Source organism: Acanthochromis polyacanthus, chromosome 20 (assembly GCF_021347895.1).
Source record: "Acanthochromis polyacanthus isolate Apoly-LR-REF ecotype Palm Island chromosome 20, KAUST_Apoly_ChrSc, whole genome shotgun sequence".
In the NCBI taxonomy this organism is placed as follows: Eukaryota; Metazoa; Chordata; class Actinopteri; family Pomacentridae; genus Acanthochromis; species Acanthochromis polyacanthus.
Window position 1 is genome coordinate 2,637,650 of NC_067132.1, and position 8,641 is coordinate 2,646,290.

The 8,641-nt window shown below is 42.3% G+C and overlaps 1 protein-coding gene across 2 annotated transcripts in view; it reads right to left on the reverse strand.

Moving 5' to 3' along the window:
* Window positions 1-8,378, reverse strand: part of plppr5b (phospholipid phosphatase related 5b) — a 131,548-nt gene extending 123,170 nt beyond the window's left edge. For both annotated transcript variants that reach the window (XM_051940034.1, XM_022211001.2), the window contains exon 1: window positions 8,149-8,378. The gene's annotated coding sequence lies outside the window, so the exon portion shown is untranslated. The remainder of the gene's footprint in view (window positions 1-8,148) is intronic.
* Between the last annotated feature and the right edge of the window lie 263 nt (window positions 8,379-8,641).

An 8,641-nucleotide genomic window follows, 5' to 3' on the forward strand; every position in this document is an offset into this window, starting at 1 on the left:
ACACAATTATTGTAAGATGATGCAGTTTTTAACGCAAACAAATAATCCACACAGATTTTGTAGATCTGTTACGTGTTGTGACTTTAAGCATTTCTGCCTCCACTGCGGTACAGTGTCTGAAAGAAAATCCTGCTGAGCTATTTTGAAATGTTTCAGTCCATTTTGGATTCAAGTATACCTTTTAATTTTTTGAAAACACAAATATCAGTATGGTGTAAACCACTTTAAGACACCAAAACCACAGTGACTTCCCTTTCTAAGAGTGTGTTCACAGCAAATTATTACCCTCATTAAATTTCTCCTGAAAGAGCATGAATGTCTTAACAGTATATCCTGGTAATCCATCCGGTAGCTGTGAAGATCGTGATAGCAGTCAACCAAAGAAAAACACTTTATTGTGGACCAGCACTTGCCTGTATTCATATGAGATCTGAAAACTATATCAAGTGGTGATCCCAGTACAAGTACTACTGAGGAATATAACGCAAACTAGTGAGCCGACTGTTTCTAGATCATCTACCACTTTGGTTGTTGAGCTGTAACGTCAAACACTCAAACACTCTCTTAGACGTGGTGTCAGTCAGTTTGGAGCTGACTGACACCAGGGTGATCCACCTCAACATTTCCTTGTGTGCCCACTTCCTGGTTAGTACTGACCTGTTCATCGTTGCATGTCTATGTATAGTTGTGAGGTGCTTTCTGGAACCGCTTCATTTCAGAAAGACAAAGAACATCCTTGTACAAGTTTTTGGCCAGAATCATACTGAAATGTCAATTGTTGACAAAGAACTAAATTAATTTTGTGGTGCATTTTACAAATGAAACATGTGAGCATACTCAGACAGCTATTTTAATTGTGTTCTGACCTCGCTGAACTGATGGCATTTTAATACTCGCTCAGCATTCATGCTCTTGACTTCCTTGACTCGTGGGCTTTCCCACACCGTGTACACCATGGTTTGAATGAAAGTATTGAAACTGGAAAGAGCTTGTGACAGGCTGAAGACAGTCAGCATTGAATGGTCATCAAAAGCAGCTGTTTGATGTCTGAATGACAGATCAGATAGCTTTCTAGGCAACAATAATGAGAAACTGTTGATTTTATTTCTTTTGCTCATCAATGCAGAGGACAAAGGGTTGTCTTGCTTTAACTTTCTCACAGAATGTAGTCAGTCTGGCTACGTCCTGTAAATTGAATGGCACAGATTCCTACCTATATGTACTCAGGATAACATAGTAGATTGGCTGTAAGATTTGTTCTTTAGTTTAATATCAACTTGCAACTCCTTCTTCTGCCAAACACCTGCAGCACACAAAATGCTGATGTGGCACACAGTAGATCAAAATGCATCATCAGCAGGTTGACCAGATGTGGCTAATACTAAAACTGATGTCAGATCTCAGGATTCTAAAAGTACCTGACAAAATGAATACTACATGAAAGAACACAATGCCATCTCATTCATTATCACTTCAGTCTGATCTGGTCAACAGATACACTGTATTGCCAAAAGTATTCGTTCACCCATCAAAATAATAAGAATCAGGTGTTCCAATCACTTCCATGGCCACAGGTGAATAAAATCAAGCACCTGGGCATGCAGACTGCTTTCACAAACATTTGTGAAAGAATGGGTCACTCTCAGGAACTCAGTGAATTCCAGCGTGGAACTGTGATAGGATGCCACATGTGCAACAAATCCAGTCGTGACATTCCTCGCTCCTAAATATTCCACAGTCAACTGTCAGCTGTATTATAAGAAAGTGGAAGCGTGTGGGAACGACAGTAACTCAGCCACCAAGTGGTCGGCCACGTAAACTGATGGAGCGGGGTCAGCGGATGCTGAGGCGCATAATGCCAGGAGGTGGCCAACTTTCTGCAGAGTCAATGGCTACAGACCTTCAAACTTCATGTGGCCTTCAGATTAGCTCAAGAACAGTGCTTCAGCAGAGAGCTTCATGGAATGGGTTTCCATGGCCGAGCAGCTGCATCCAAGTCTTACATCACCAAGTGCAATGCAAAGCGTGGGATGCAGTGGTGTAAAGCACACCGCCACTGGACTCTAGAGCAGGGGAGACGTCTTCTCTGGAGTGACGAATGGCACTTCTCCATCTGGAAATCTGATGGACCAGTCTGGGTTTGGCGGTTGCCAGGAGAACGATACTTTTCTGACTGCATTGTGCCAAGTGTAAAGTTTGGTGGAGGGGGGATTATGGTGTGGGTTTGTTTTTCAGGACCTGGGCTTGACCCCTTAGTTCCAGTGAAAGGAACTCTGAATGCTTCAGCATACCAAGACATTTTGGATAATTCCATGCTCCCAACTTTGTGGGAACAGTTTGGAACTGCCCCCTTCCTCTTCCAACATGACTGTGCACCAGTGCACAAAGCAAGGTCCATAAAGACATGGATGACAGAGTCTGGTGTGGATGAACTGGACTGGCCTCCACAGAGTCCTGACCTCAGCCCGATAGAACACCTTTGGGATGAATTAGAGCAGAGACTGAGAGTCAGGCCTTCTCATCCAACATCAGTGTGTGACCTCACAAATGTGCTTCTGGAAGAATGGTCAAAAATTCTCATAAACACACTCATAAACCTTGTGGACAGCCTTCCCAGAAGAGTTGAAGCTGTTATAGCTGCAAAGGGTGGACCGATGTCATATTGAACCCTATGGATTAGGAATGGGATGTCACTTACATTCATATGCGGGTCAAGGCAGGTGAGTGAATACTTTTGGCAATATAGTGTACCTCTCAGTGTGTTTTTAGGTGTTGGGGAGTACTACAGCACACGGAACATGTGAAACCCCTCGTGTTTGCAGCAGGAGTTGTGTGAAGTCTGATAAAGTAATATCTTTCGATACTGATTGAGAAAGTGAAAAAAATGTGTTGGTGTCGAGTTAGAAAGCAGTGTAGTGAGGTACACCTCTGTAGCTTTCAGGTTATTGCTGCCAAAGGCTCCAGGTTAAATTAGTAGCAACCATCCTCAGTCCATCCAGCTCTCTCAATGAACAGTCAGATGTTGAGTAGCACACCATTTTCTCCATTGGCTAAATCCTGTGCAGAATGATCCAAGATGGATCGAGTCCTGGACTTAGTGATTTGGCTTACATACAAACAACAGGTTTGTCATTTTTTTTCAAGAACTAATTGTTCATCCATATCTACATATCCACTCACAGACCTTTTGTACTTACTGTGTTTTTAGGTACCAACACACTGTACTGTGGTACTGTGGCATTAGCACCAGGATAACAATGTCAAGTTGAAAAGAAACAGACTATCTCTACCTAACTAACTATAGCCTTTGGCAATCACTCCTAGTATCAGTTGTAAAATAGGTGGTGTTATCAAGATCAGGTAAGTTTGTTATAAAAATATAAGTACAATCTGTGGAGAATGATGTCTAGAGCTGAGTCTACCCAGGTGGAGTTTTAGCCAAACACCACAAAACCTTACCTAGCCATCAGAGATAACAAACGCCTTAATTTAGCAAATGCAAAATGCTTTACAATACTCTGCTAATGGGACAATAAAATGCAGAAGTGGCTCTTTATTTTTTTTTCTTGACAGAAAACACAGGATGGAGACTTTCAATAAGTATTCTCTTTATCGAAGCTCATTACAGCCAACTGAAGTAACTTCACTGGATTTATAACAACACTTCAGTGCAACTGTATTGGCTGCTACTTTTCTTATACACCAAGAGAGACTCACTTTATACAAACCCAGTAGTCTACTCACTACTTGCCATGAAGGTGATGTGCAATTAGGCTGTGGCGTTTCTTTTCTTACTGCCTAAAACAATCCATATATTACTCAGTGTTTGTTTGCTTTGATAGTCAGAGATGGGCTGTTAAGGAGAAAATATTCAGATCCTTGTTACTTCAAGTATATGTACGTCAGTATAATCAGCAAAACAGACTATGGTTGACACCAGGGCGATCCATGGGTAGCCGACAGAAGCTCAAAATGACATTCAAAGTCCTTCAGTCAACCCTGAGTATCTCCCTATGCACAGTGTATTTACAGACCAGCACAGCATGAACACCCAGATTGAACTCGAGTGATCTTTATCATGCTGAGCAGCAGTCTGCCAGCCTTCATTACACAACACTACAGCACTTAACTGAGACTCAACCTATTCCAGTAGAATTATAAGAATATGTTTTCCTTGATAAAAGTAATCACTTCTTTGAACATCTTTAACACTTCATGAGGACCTTTGCTGGAGGCACATGTGACTACTACAAGGCTTTTAAAATATATGGGTGTCAGTACAACAATCATTATCAGGAATTTGTTATGAAGTGGCCATGATGAGTACAAAAACATTATTATCTCCTGCCTAATATTTTGTTGGTCCCCTTTTTGCTGCCAAAAACTCTCCTAGACCCCTGAAGGTGTGCTGTGCTATCTGGCAACAAGATGCTGGCAGCAGATCCTTTAAGTCCTTGAAGCTGTGAGTTAGGGCCTCCATGGATCACACCTCTGTGTCCAGCACATCCCACAGATGCTCGGTTGGATTGAGTCCTGGGGAATCGGAGGCCAAGTCAACACCTCAAGCTGGTTGTTGTGCTCCTCAAACCATTCCTGAACCATTTCTGCTTTGTGGCACAACACATTATCCTGCTAAAAGAGGCCACTGCTAACAGGGAATGCCGTTTCCATGAAAGGGTGTTCATGGTCTGCAACAATGCCTAAGTAGGTGGTTCATGTCAATGTAACATTCACATGGAGGGTGGAACCCAAGATTTCTCAGCAGAGCATTACCCAAAGCATCACACTGCCTCCGCCGGTTTGCCTTCTTCCCATAGTGCATCCTGGTGTCATGTGTTCCCCAGGTAAGCAACCCACATCCATGTGATGTAAAAGAAACCATGATTCATCAGACCAGGCCACCTTCTTCCATTACTCCATGGTACAGTTCTGATGCTCATGTGGTCGTTGTTCATGCTTTTGATGCTACAGCTATGCAGCTCCATAAATAGCAATCTGTGACGCACTATTTATTCTGACACCTTTCTGTCATTGTTTTTGTGCCACAATATACATGGCCTTAAGTATATGTAAACTTGTTCAGAACTGAAATATATTTTGCATATCTTGTTTTTACAAATATTATTCACTAGACTAGTTTTAGCTCTCACTAAAGCCATCAAAACTATGAATGAAAACATACGGAAAATATAGTGAACAAAAAACTGTGAAATAAGTCAAAACCTGTTTTATATTTTAGATTCTTCAAAATAACCACCCTTTGATTACTGCTTTGTGCTTTAAAGCTCGTGTCCCGAGTTTCCGTTTGTTTTCAATTTATGTATCATTGTTTAACAAAGCTTAAATGTGTTAGTCTAGTTCGATACTATAATATAATGTTAGTATGACGCGATATGAAAATTTATTCATGAGCTCCGCCTTCCTTCATTCCAAAAAGCGCCGGTCACTGCCGACCAATCAAGTTCGAGCTTCAGCTTTGTCATGCTGTCAATCAACGGTTACGCGCACAGCAAGCAAGCCCATGCAGAGGTGGGCGAGCTACGCACTACGCAACCGCGCGCACATTTGTTTTGCTTGTGGAGAAGAGAGCATCAGGGCTCAGCAACTTCCAGAAAAGTTACCAATCCCACGGCTTGTCAGGCCAAAAGACTGCAGGACGTTTTTTGGCTCGGGGTGCTCGCGTCGCTCCCCGACCACGGCCTCCATAGCCCGCCTGACGGCTTCGTTTAGATGCCCGACCTCTGGAGGAAGATGTTGGGGCGTCTGGGACATACTCTTCGTCAGAGGAGTCATGCAATTCTGAACTCTAGATAGAAATAAATAAACAATGTAACACATATACACGCGTAAATGCAAGTTTGATAAACAACGTCATCCAGAGGGATACACGAGTGTAATCACATATTGAAACTTTACTAGTTCGTCCTAGCAGATTCATGTTATTTTGGTATTAGGACAAGTTAGACTCAATACAGAATTCTAACGTAATTCCTTTATTATTTACTAAATGTACTAAATGTAGAAGAGTGGAAAACAGCAAAACAGGCAAGATGCTGCAGCACTCCGGGCACTTCTCTCAGGTACTGCGCGCGTGCACAAATAAAGGGGTGAAATCAGAGGGAGGGACCAACAGTGTTTTGGGAGACGCTGCGATTCAAACTCCGGACACGAGCTTTAAATTTGGAAAAAAAATCCCTGACAGTGTCACCAGCAAAGCACCCCCACACCATCACACCTCCTCCTCCATGCTTCACAGTGGGAACCATGCATGTAGAGACCATTCATTCACCTTTTCTGATCTCACAGACATGGTTGGTGGAAACAAAGATCTCATATTTGGACCTAGGTAGGATTGCAACAACAAATCGATTAAATTGATTAAAATAGATTATTAAAATCGTTGGCAACGAATTTCATTATCGATTCGTTGTGTCGCGCGATTCATGCATCATTCGCCATGTCGTGGAGCCATCTACTTCACCTACCAAGCTTTGTCAATCCTGGCTGACTAAAATAAAGTTTAAAAAAAAACTCCACCTGCAGAGTGAGTTGAACAGAGCGAGGTGGAGGCAGAGCGGAGGCAGTATTTTCAAAGGAAAAGTAAATTCAGCAAATGAAGCATGACCGAAACAGAGAAAACCGCTTGACCGAAGTGCTCAAAAGTGTGGGAGTACTTCACGCTTCACCAAACAAAAAACAAGCTTGACAAAAGTGATATGAGATGGCACGGGAACACCACGATGATGATGCAGCACCTGAAACAGAAACATGTTGGAGTCACCTGCTCAGCAGCAGGGTAAGTCACTACAATATCCTACGTTTGCTCCGTTTTAAAGTGATGAAATGTAATGTTAGTCTCTCTGATAGGTCGCCTGATGCTAGCGTTTGCTGGCTAGCTGATTAATGACAGTGATAGGGCGTGTGTGTGTAATACTTTTTATTTCATGTTACTCAGCTTCTGGACAGCACAACTGATGGTTCCATCCCCATTAAGAAGGCAAGAAATTCCACAAATGAACAATGACAAGGAACATCTGTGAAGTGAAACCATTTCAGGTTCTACCTCACGAAGCTCATCCAGAGAATGCCAAGAGTGTTCAAAGCAGGAATCAAAGCAAAGTTTGGTTATTTTGAAGAATCTAAACTATAAAACATGTTTTGACTTATTTCAGACTTTTTTGTTTACTACATAATTCCAGATGTGTATATTCATAGTTTTGATGCCTTCAGTGAGAATCCACAATGTAAATAGTCATGAAAATAAAGAAAAAACATTCAATGAGAAGGTGTATCTAAATGTTTGACTGGTAGTATCTTTCTATCTATCCAGTCAAGCCCAAAATTATTCATACCCCAACAAATTTTGACTTAAAGTTACTTTTATTCAATGAGCAAGGTGTTTTTTGATTGGAAATGGCACAGGTGTTTCCCAAAAGATAATAGGGCAATGTACCAGAGGCATCATTGCTGAAAAAATAATTTCTCAGTGGTCTTGACTAACAGATAGATAGATAGATAGATAGATAGATAGATAGATAGATAGATCTATATGTAAATATCTTCATGTGTCTTGTTAAACTTAGTCATCAGTTGCAAACAGACATCTCTGAGTAATGCCATTAAAGTTCCTCTCTAGCAAAAAATTCAGCTTTTTAGCTCATCAACATGTTCATGAGTGAAATAAGCCGTCCGTTGAGTGTTAGAGTAGTTTCATAGTCTTTTCATCCTGTTCTGGCTGCAGTCAGCTGGGAGGCGCTGGACAGAGTTTTTGTAACCTTCAGGGAACATTCCTCAAAAATTCAAGGATTGTTCCAGTTTGGTGGGACATCAGTTACTTTATGAAGTATCAGTGAATTAACTTTCCTGAAATGACGGTCAAATCATTTTGAAGATGTCACATCAAGCCACAGTCACTTGATCATTTTGCATTCAGTCATCATGAGTCACGCATTAGTAAGGCGTTACTTAAGCAGCGTGTATGGTTTGTATCCTTATTAAAAAGTGCTTGAGGTTCATCAGCCTCCACAATAGTATCAGAAATGACAGGTGTTTGTGAAGGCGTCCTGACACTGTTACTGCCGGAGCTCCTCTCCGTGGAGAAGAGCGCGGCCGCTCAGCTGAAGGACACCGAGGGGTAGAAACTCTTACCCTGGACAGCTCCAAGTGTACGTCCCGCCTCTCTGGATGTCAGTCAGCGGCAGCAGGAAGCCCCGGCTCCCCCTCTGACCTCAGCCCTGTCCGCTGTCTGTAGCTCCCGACATGTGTTCCCACTGGCTCCGGTATATTCCGGCTTATCTTCTGATCTCTTTCCGCATTTTCCTTGTTTTACTTACCGGATCGTCTGCGGTGCGTGCATGGGGGTTCCGCTGCTAAGACGCATGCGCGGCTCAGGTCCGGCTCAGTGTGTTGCCTTCAGGTAGAGTTGGAAATAATACAAGGCAGTGGAATCACCCAGCAAAACAAGCATACACATAGAAAACACACAGAAAAGGCACTTTTAAAGTCACCCTGCATATGTAAAGTTGTCAGTAGATTATTATTGATGGAAAATGTCAGATCTGTGTGTGTGTGTGTGTGTGTGTGTGTGTGTGTGTGTGTGTGTGTGTGTGTGTGTGTGTGCATGTGTGTGTTTGGATTCTGC